We start from the raw sequence: 10,414 nt of genomic DNA, 5'->3' as shown, positions 1-10,414 counted from the left end.
TCCCTTTCCTCTCTTGATTTTCTCTGTAGCACTTCTTACCATCTTACATACTATATATTTTGCTTTTGTTGTTTGTCTTATTTATTGCCTGCTTTCCTTCATTAGAAGGTAGAAGCCCTTCTAATGAGTACAGAGATTATATCTGCTTTATCCTCTGCTGTGTCTTAGTACTTAAAACAGTGCCTGGCACATAGTAGTTAATCAATAAATATTTGTTGAATGAATACTCAATGTATATTTTTAGATCCTGCTTTCTTTCAACTCAATATTGTATAGTGAGGCATGCCCTCTGTCATTCCTTATGTTCCAAAAATATGATTTAATGGCTGTACGTGATTCAATCACTCAGCATACTATAATTTATTTAGAAGTTCTCTTTTATTGGACATTTAAGTTATTTCAGGCTTTGGGCTATTATAAATAATGTTATGATAAGCAATGCTGGACATAAATCTTTGTGCACATTTCTGATTATTTCTTTAGGAATTACTGAGTTGAAAGACACAAATGTCAGGACTCTTGATAAATTGCTTGATTGCCCTCTACATAGCACCTGTTTGTATAAAACACAAATCTGATCATACCAAACTCTTTGGTTAGTTCCTCTGGATGAATGAAATGGAGTTTCCAGTGAGTGCTCAGGGCTTTCCTCAGCTTGCCCTTGCTCTTTGTGGACCCTCCCCCAACTTGTCCCCTGGAGCAGGGGTCCCCGACCCTTAGACTGAGGACCGGTACCTAGGAACCGGGCCATACAGCAGGAAGTGAGTGACGGGCAAATGAGCAAAGCTTTATCTGTATTTACAGCCACTCCCCACTGCTGGCATCACCACCTCAGCTCCACCTCAGATCATCAGGCATTAGATTCTCATAGGAGCACCGGTCCCTGGTGCCATAAAGATTGGGGACCACTGTGCTGGAGGATGGCGTGCCTTGGCCCTTGGCCTTGCCCTCTTCCCCCAGGATCCTTCCTCTCCAGTCTCCCTACTTAGCACAGGACACTCCTTCCACACAGGGCTTGCCATACCCCTCACTGTTTGCCAGAATCCCACCTACCTGTTATTGTTCCTTCTTGGAATTATTCTTTTCTGCACACTGTAGTTTGTCAGTACCATCCTATGACACTTTTATTCCATGTATTATACTTATTTGTGTTTCCTTGAGGACACAGACCAAGCCTTGCTCATCTTTCTGTTCTTTCTCGTTCATGCTTTCTAGCTGAGTATAGTGTCAGGTACAAAGTAAATGTTCTCCTTCAAAGCAGATGTTACACATGCTGATTCGTTCCCTGGCAGCCTCTCAAGTTCTTTTCCAGAAGTTCTAATGGGGTTATTCATTATTGCTCCAGAATGGAGCCAGTATTGGTCGAGAGCCTACTATGTGCCAAATCCTGTGATGGGCATTTTATTTCTTATTGCATTCTCCCCCAACTTTTCAACTTTGCCAAAGTATAATTTAAGCCCACTAGACTGCAGGTATTTAAAATGTTCAAGCCCATGAAACCATCACCTGGTCAAGAGGTGGAATATTTCCATTACCCCAAAAGTTTCCTCATGCACCTTTGTAATCTCTCCTTTTTTCCAACCCTCTGTCCCCAGACAACCAGTCATCTGCTATCTGTCAGTCTTTGTGTCACTGATTTTATTTGACAGAACTTTCTATAAATGGAATTATATGGTTTTTACTCTTTCTGGTCTGGCTTTTTCCTATCAGCTTACTTTGAGATTCATTTATGTTGGTTGGTATGTAAGTAGTTCATTCCTGTTTTATCTCTGGGTAGTATTCTATTATGTGGATATATCATAGTTTTGTTTTTCCATTCATCTATTGATGGACCTTTGGGTCATTTTCAGTTTTTGGTGATTACAAATTAAGTTGTTGTGAACATTTGTCTTTGTGTGGCCTCTTACATCATTTTATCCTCACAGAAACCCAGTGAGGTATGTGGGTACACTCCTTCCTTTCTTGCAGATAAGGAAACAGATACTCAGAGAGGTTAAGTAACTTTTCTAAAGATACAGTGCCAGGAAGTGACTGAGGCAGAATTTGAATGTAAATCTCTTGGGCATCAAAGCTCTTTTATAAACTGCAAGGTGCTAGACAAATAGGTATTGACACTAATTAGAACTTTCTTGTTAGAAAACTTGTGTTGTTATCTAGAGGCACGTAAGAATATTCCTCTTTCATATGGTTTTGGCCATAGAAGATTTTTAAGTAGCACTTGATATGCTTATTTTTCATAGAGAAGATGCTCATCTGACTCTTCAACAGATTGAAAATTGGTGAAAGTGTGTTGGCGTACTTCCACCTGGTAGCTTAGGCTGGAAGGGGACCATGTGCACTTTAAAAAAAAAACCACAAAAAAACAAGATCAGAGTTAACTCCATTTTGTTTGTCCCTTGTTTAGAGCTCAGTGCTCTTGCAGATGTTATTGGAACCTGCACCCTCACTTGTGGGGCTGGCAGAGGCAAAAAGCATCAGGAATCTCGCAGTTAAGGACGTAAGCTGCCAAAAATCTCAATTCTGGGTGATTAGATCAAGTCTTAAATTTTCAATTAACTCTGGTCATCAAGGGATGAACTTGCCCTTTGACGGGTTTCATTGCAGATAGAGGCCCATAAAGCATTACAATTTCTGCAAAACAGTGCCTTGTTATGCCTTTTATACGTGCGTTTTGCCAACTTCTCAGTACCAGGCCATTCTCAAACCACTTGACGGCTACCTGTGTTGGCAACACACGAATCAGTGTGTTCTATATGTGTTTGGTGCTGGGGACAGTTGGCACAATGAATGATCTGTATAATGAGGCCAGTGCCCAGGGCTTGATCTTTGCTTGAACTGTCTAGTCCTGCACTGTCCAGTACAGGTGCCACCAGCCACACGACTATTTAAATGTAATAATTAAATTGAAATTAAATAAAAAATGCAGTTCCTCTGTCACATTAGCCACACTTCAGGTAGTCAACAACCCACATGGCTGGTGGCTACCATGTTGGACAGTACAGATAGAAAAGACACATCACCACAGAAAGTTCTGTTGGGTGATGCTGCTCTAGTCTGTTTCTGAGGGAGGATAACTCAGTTCTGGGTCTGATTCTGCATCTCTAATTCAGATTAATGTGCTGTTTTTATTATGAAAGTTAGCCCTTGGGTTCACTAGGGACTATAGGATGACAGTTTGTTGATTCCACAATTTTTTTTTTTTTTTTTAGGCGAGACAACCCTTGGTTGACCTCACAGATTGCAAGGACCTTGTCAGCTTACAATCTCTTATTTTTTATTTTTTATTTTTTACACCTACAGCACCTGGTCTTCCTAGGTGGTCTCCCAACTAAGTACTAACCAGGCTCGACCCTGCTTAGCTTCCGAGATCAGACGGGATCATGCATGTTCAGGGTGGCATGGCCGTAGACATTGATTCCACAAATTTTTATTGAATGTTGACCTGGGACTAGATGTTGTGTCCTGAGGACATATGGGCGAACCAGACAGGAGGTTTATCCCGGTTGTCTTAGTCAGCTTGGCTGCTATAACCAAATGCTCCAGACTGGGTGGCTTAAACCATAGACATCTATTTTCTAACAGTTCTGGAGGCCGAAAGTCTGAGATCTGGGGCCAGTGTGATTAGGTTCTGGTCAGGCTCTCTTCCTGGCTTGCAAATGTGTCCTTACATGGCTGAGAGACAGAGAGCTCTCTCTCTCATGTCTCTTCTTATAAGGACATTAATCCTTTTGGACTAAAGCCCAGCCCCACCCCCTTCTGACCCCCTTTATCCTAATTGACTTCCTTACTCCAAACACTCCTGGGGAGTGGGGCTTCAACATTTGAATTTTGAAGAGACACAAGGCAGTGGTCTAGTACACTAGTCTAGAATGGTTCAAAATCTCTTACACATGCAGCAAGTGATTTTAGTACCCAGTGCTAGAGTCATGGTGATAGAGGGGACATGGTAGTCCCCAGTCTTGTGGGAAGACTGCATGTATCAAGGAAGGCTGAGGTCTGCAGGTGGATTTGGAGTTACCCAGGCAGAAGAATGAGGGTGAAGGAGATGATCTTTTCAGATAAAGAGGACAACCTATGGGAGGGGCCAGAACCTGGAGACAACATTGCATATATGGGAAGCTGTCAGCAGTTCGGTCTGACTGGAGCATGGCTTTTGGGAGAAGTAAATGGAGGCCAGGTGACTAAAGGTCTTAGGTCTTCGACTGAGGAGTCTCGGCTCTGTCAAAAACACTGAAGGTTTTTAAGAGAGTAGGTGACATCATATTCACATACCAGAAAGACTGCTCTGGGTTTAGAATGAAGAAGGATGGAGGGGGTAAAAACTGTGGGGAGAGGAAACCATCTGGAAGCCATTAGAATCATCAGGCAAGAGGTGAAGGTAGTCTCAGCTGAGGGAGTCACAGTGGGGACAAGAGACATAGGTGGAATCAAGGGAGATTAGGAGGTGGTCCCAGAGTCTGACGGGCAGGTGAGAGAGCGCAGGAAGTAGAGGAGGAGGTGGGTTTACTGGTACCTGGATGGCTGGCGCAAGGCCCACACAACTGGATACTCTGATTCTGCGTTAAGGCATTTCAAACAATGCTCTCACTCCGTCATTCTAGTAGCCATGAGAGCTGGAGGGAAGGATTATTTTTTTCTCTCTTGTTTTCAGATGAAAAAATTGCCTTGACTGGTAGCAAATACTAAGTGGGACCAATGTTTGAACTCTCTTCACTCAGGATTCATGTACTGCACATGAGAGCTCAGTGCCAGCTGTCAGGCCTGGTGATTGGTGTCTCAGTGTGTTTGTTTGAAGTATAACTTGTATACAATAAAATACACCCATATTAAGTATATAATTTGATGAGTTTTGATAAATGTAAACACCCATGTAACTACCACCACACTCAAGATATAGAACTTTTCTGTCACCCCTGAATATTCCCCTCATGCCTTCCCCAGCCTTTGTCCCAGACCCGCTGATCTTCTGTCACTGTAAATTCATTTAGCTTCTTTTAGAATAACACAGGAACGGAAGCGCACAGTATGTATGCTTTTGTGTTGGACGTCTTTAACTCAGCATGCTTTTGTGATTCATCCATGTTATCTTATGTATCAAGACCTCATCCCTTTTTGATTCTGGAGAGTATTCCATTGTTTGGATGTGTTACAGTTTGTTTAATCATTCTCCTGTTGAACATTTGGGCTGTTTCCAGTTTGGGGCTATTATCAAGAAAGCTGCGACGAACATTTGTGAACAAGTCTTGTGTGCACATATGTTTTCATTTCCATTGGGTAAATACGCAGGCGTGGAATTGCTGGGTGGAATTGCGAATGTATATTTACCTTCATAAGAAACTGCCCAGCTGCTTTCCAAAGTAGTTGTACCATTCTACATTTCCAAAAAACAGTGTATGAGAGGTAATAACTTCATTTTTTACATGTGATTATTAGAGCTACTATTTATTCAGCACCTAGTGTTGTATTAATCAATTTTTAACAAGCTAACAATGATCACATGAAGTACGTGGAGTCACCTCCAGGTTATAGAAGAATAAACTAAGATCTGGAGCTTGGAGAGGCTGTAAAAGTAACTTGTCCTAGGCCACCAAGCTGTTGGATGTTTGTAGCACATCCCGTCATCTTACTGAACAGCAGAGCCTTCACTTTGGGCTCTCTTGGTCGCTGAATTTCCTGTACACTGTAGTGAGTTTGAACTAAATCGAAAGGCTTTACCATGAAAAATCTGAACAGTAACTCATGCTCCATTGCACATCTCCGGCAAGCTGGTCTTCTGTTTCTCCTCTTAAACTCTTGCTTGTAAAACATTCCCATGACACACATTACAATTTCTAGGATCAGTTCACATTGCCACATTTTTTAAATTCCCATCTTTGTGGTTTTCCTGTCTAAGAGGTCCTTAAGAGCTGACCTTTGGGATTTTTTTCTTCGACATTGTGCTGACCAGGCTTATACTTGGATTCTAGCTGCCAGCATTTTAGCCTTAAGCTCCATATATAAATTTTGGGTGGTCATGGTAATAACACAGGGTGATATTTGTTATTGAAAACACGCGTGTTGTGCAACAAATCATTTAAGAGTCTAGTTTTTTTTTCAACTCTTAGTCTGGGTAACCATAGCCCTAAACACAACTGCAGAAGCAGTTGATAATTATTGCCTATTTAAATTGTCCATTTAATTTCTCTTCGCAACCAGAAAAAGACTAATCCAAAAAGAAGAATCACAATTTACATTAAGGTTTAAAAATTAACAGACTAAAATGTTTGAGGGCTAAGAGTTTGGGTGCCTAATGGCTGCTTATAAATCCTGGCACTGTCTGATTTCATGGGTCATGAAGGGAGATGGTAAGCAGCTTCTAAGATGTTCAAAATAATATTAACCTCCAGAAAAAGACTACAAGCCTTTAGTACTAATTATTTCCCTACGATAGTGGTTCTCTAGCTTGAGGCTGATCAGAATCATCTGGAGGGCTCTTTAAAATCCAGAATCCCAGGCCCTAGCCCCAGAGTTTCTGATTCAGCAAGTCTGGGGCAAGGCCTGAGAATCCACATTTGTAATGAGCTCCCAGGTGATGCTGATCTGGGGACCACACTTTGAAAACCTTCAGAGACCAGATGGAGTGCAAATTTCTTTTATCCAAGTGGAGATGGGAGAAAAAATAATATTGGTATGACTTTTTTAAGTAAAAATTAGTAACTATTTACATATCTAACTATATATTATGACCAACTCATAATTTATTGCTGTGAAGTAGCTCGTAGTATATTTAGAAGGACAAACCATACTACTAAAAAAAATACCAGTTGACACAATGATTCTCCAACTTTGCTTTTAACAACTTTCATGTCCAAGCTGCACCCCAGGCTAATTAAGTCTTGGGGAAGGGACCCAGACATTAGTATTTTTTGAAAATACTGGTGATACCAACGTGCAGTTGTGGCTGAGAAAGAGTGAGTGGGCATTTGTGACATGCCAGGTGGTTGGTATAAATGTGGGCGCCTCAGTTGGGTCACATGTGCTGAGATTTGTTTCCCTGTAGCCCTCAGGGCTGTTAGACTCTCCTGTAGGTCACCTCCAGGTCTCCAAAGCCTGGTTTCTTTCCCGTGTGCTGAATGAATGTGCGACATGGTGTAGGCTGGGAAGCCTTGGTACAAACCGTTGTTCTAAAACTTTAGCAACATCAGAATCACTTGGTGGGCTTGTTAGGACACAGAGCGCTGAGCCCCTACCCTTGGATTTTGTCATTCTGTAGGTCTGGGGTGGGGCCTACGATTTTGCATTTCTAGCAGTTTCCCCGTGATGTCACTTCTTGCTGTGGCTACTTTGAAAACTGCTGAGTTCTTCCAATCCAAGAACACAGAATATTTTTTCATTTCTTTGTATCTTCTTCGATTTCTTTTAATAGGGTCTTGTAGTTTTCATTATATAGGTCCTTCACATGTTTCGTTAAATTTATTTCTAGATATTTTATTCTTTTAGTTGCAATTGCGAAAGGAATTATTTTTCCATTTCTCTTTCTGATGCTTCATTATTAGAGTATTGGAACGCTATTTTTGAACATTGATTTTGTATCCAGAAACTTTGCCGTATGTGCTTATTGTTTCTAGCAGTGTTCTTGTGTAGTCTTTAGGATTTTCTATATAGAGAGTCATGTCATCTGCAAATAATGACAGTTCGACTTCTTCATTTTCTGTTTGGATGCCTTTTATATCTCTCTCTTGCCTGATTGCACTTGCTAGGACCTCCAGTGTTATATTGAATAAGAGTAGCGATAATGGACAGCCTTGCCTTGTTCCTGATCTTAGAGGGAAGGTTTTCAGTTTTTCACCGTTAAGTGTAATGTTGGCTGAAGGTTTGTCATAGATGGCCTTTATTACGTTAAGATACTTTCCTTCTGTACCGATTTTGTTAAGTGTTTTGATCATAAATGGATGCTGTATCTTGTTGAAGGTTTTTTCTGCATCTATTGATATGACCATATGATTCTTATTTTTTAATTTGTTTATGTGGTGTATCACATTAATCGATTTGCGTATGTCGAACCATCCCTGCCCTTGGGCTGAAGCCCACTTGATCGTGGCGTATAATTTTTTTAATGTGTTGCTGTATTCAGTTCACTAGTATCTTATTTAGGATTTTTGCATCTGTGTTCATGAGAGATAATGGTCTGTAGTTTTCTTTTTTGTGTGTTATCTTTACCAGGTTTTGGTATTAGAGTAATATTGGCCTCATAAAATGAGGTGGGAAGTATTGCCGAATTTTTGGAAGAGTTTGAGGAGAATAGGTATTAAATCTTCTTTGAATGTTTGGTAAAATTCACTGGTGAAGCCAGTGGGTAAAGGGGATCAAATATATGGTAGCTGAAGGAAACTGGACTTTGGGTGGTAATCACACAATAGAATATATAGATGTCAAATTATAATGTACATCTGAAAATTATATAATTGTATTAACCAATGTTACCCCAATAAACTTAAAAAAATAAAAGTAAAAATAAAAATAAAAGAAAGAAAACTGCTGGGTTATACCAAAGGAAGTAAATCCATTCTCTACTCCAGCAGCCAAAAATATCCTCCTTACCTGAGTCCTCCACATCTCAGTTGTAACTGAGACCCAGCTGTCCCCAGTGGATACTCCACCTCTTCAGGAAACCCCCAAAACCTTAAATATTTGTCTGTCGGGAAAAACAACACTTCACAAGCTGGCTCCCCGCTATCTGTCTTTCCCCTCCTCTCCCAACTGTCATCTCAGGAACTTATTTATGTTCCTGAAATGGAACCACTGATTTCCACCCCTCCGCCTTTGCATGTACCGTTCCCCACGTGGAGCACTGCCTCTCGTCCCCGCCCCCCAAGGCTAACCTGGGTCCTCTCTCTCCTTAAGGTCCAGGAAAAGCTTCTTCTCTTCCAGGCCCTCTTCCCTGAGAGCTCAGCCCTTGGGGCTGACCGACCACAGGCACGGCGGAAGACTCAGGAGGGGAGGATGGAGGTTGGGTAAGGGAGGTTGCATGGATGGGAATGAGTGTTGGCAAGGAGGGCTCAGCTGAAGAAAGAGGAGTGAGAGCTGGGTTTAGGGAACATTTTCTTGCTGGCCAACAGGTTCATAGTTTGTAGTCTAGGGTCTGCAGAGAGCCCCTTCTTGGCTAGGGGCCTTGGCTAATGAATGTTTGTGCCCTTCCCACTAGGCAAGGAAGGCATAGCCCAGCTCAGGGTACAGCCAAAACGATGGCTCTGGATAGCACACACCTGGCATATTGGGGGCCCAGTTACATCGCCAATATCTAGATAGACCATCGTTTTCAGTTACATGGCTCATCGCACTTAGCTCTAACAACTCCACCTTAGAAACAGTCTGTTGGCTGTGGTTCAGCCTCCTTCTTGACAGTTTTCTGGAAGCTTTTGCCTTAATTAGGTCTCCACCACCTCTGTTCCCTGAATCCCTTTTCTGTTCCTTTGCCTGCCCTTGCCAGTCTGACCAGGCGCCATAGAAATTACGTAGAGTTGGCAATCTAGAACAGGGGTTAATGGACTGAGCTTGATTCTGTGATGTATCAGGGAGCTGGCTGGGAGTGACACCTGGCTGCAGGTGCCTGCAGGTATGGGTTCCTCTTTCCAGGGAAGCCCCACATAGGAAGCTATGGAAAGGAAGGAAAAGAAATGGGGGGTTGGGGTGGTTATTTGCATTACAGGAGGATTCTTGGTGTAAAGTGGGTTTCACCATGGGATTCCTTTAGATGGAGCCTCAAGTAGCCTGAAGTGTTTGTTTTGCCATCCTTAATGAGGAATTTATTACCTCTCTCTAAATATGATACCCGCAGCTTTAGAACATAACAAATTCATCTATAATATTTGCAGCTCTTCAGCAGAATTGAACATAAAGTCATTGGCATGACTTTTCCAGGTAAAACAAACAAACAAACCAACCAACAAACAAACAATCTTGAAGCAAAATGTCAGGATCCACGAGTAGGGGAGGTGATGGATATAAGGAAGACCTAAAGCAGCCCTGGATGTTACCACATAAGGCAGGCGGTCCCCCACTGTGAGTTGGGGGGGATGACTTTTTACATCTCACAAACTTTAAACTCATCCCTGCTGCAGCCTTTAATCTCAATGGCAGAAAGGCATGCTGCTCCCGTGCCCTCTCTCGGCTTGCTGAGGATCCCTGCCGATGATGAGGTGGGATGGGAGCAACAGACTGGGATGATGATGATGATGATGATATTAATATTGTAACTGTAACAACAGTCATAACAGGTAATGAGCCATGCGCCATGCTTAGTGTAAGTTAATCCTCACAGGATTCTGATTTCGCAGATGAGGAAATGAGGCTCAGAGAGGTTACTCCACATGCCCACAACGAGTATGTAATGGGGCTAGAATCAGAACTGAAACTTGCTTTCTTCAAATCCTTT

At 42.0% G+C, this 10,414-nt stretch overlaps 1 protein-coding gene and 1 pseudogene across 1 annotated transcript in view; one reads left to right on the top strand and one right to left on the bottom strand.

The window, feature by feature from the left end:
- The window catches only part of RFTN1 (raftlin, lipid raft linker 1), a 186,459-nt gene that overhangs the window by 18,667 nt on the left and 157,378 nt on the right, over positions 1 to 10,414 (top strand).
- Positions 3,292 to 3,410, bottom strand: LOC112476055 (annotated as a pseudogene).

This window comes from Pteropus alecto, unplaced genomic scaffold, assembly GCF_000325575.1.
Source record: "Pteropus alecto unplaced genomic scaffold, ASM32557v1 scaffold92, whole genome shotgun sequence".
Taxonomy (NCBI): Eukaryota; Metazoa; Chordata; class Mammalia; order Chiroptera; family Pteropodidae; genus Pteropus; species Pteropus alecto.
Note: the sequence above shows the minus strand (reverse complement) of the source record. Positions and strands in the feature narration are given on the sequence as shown.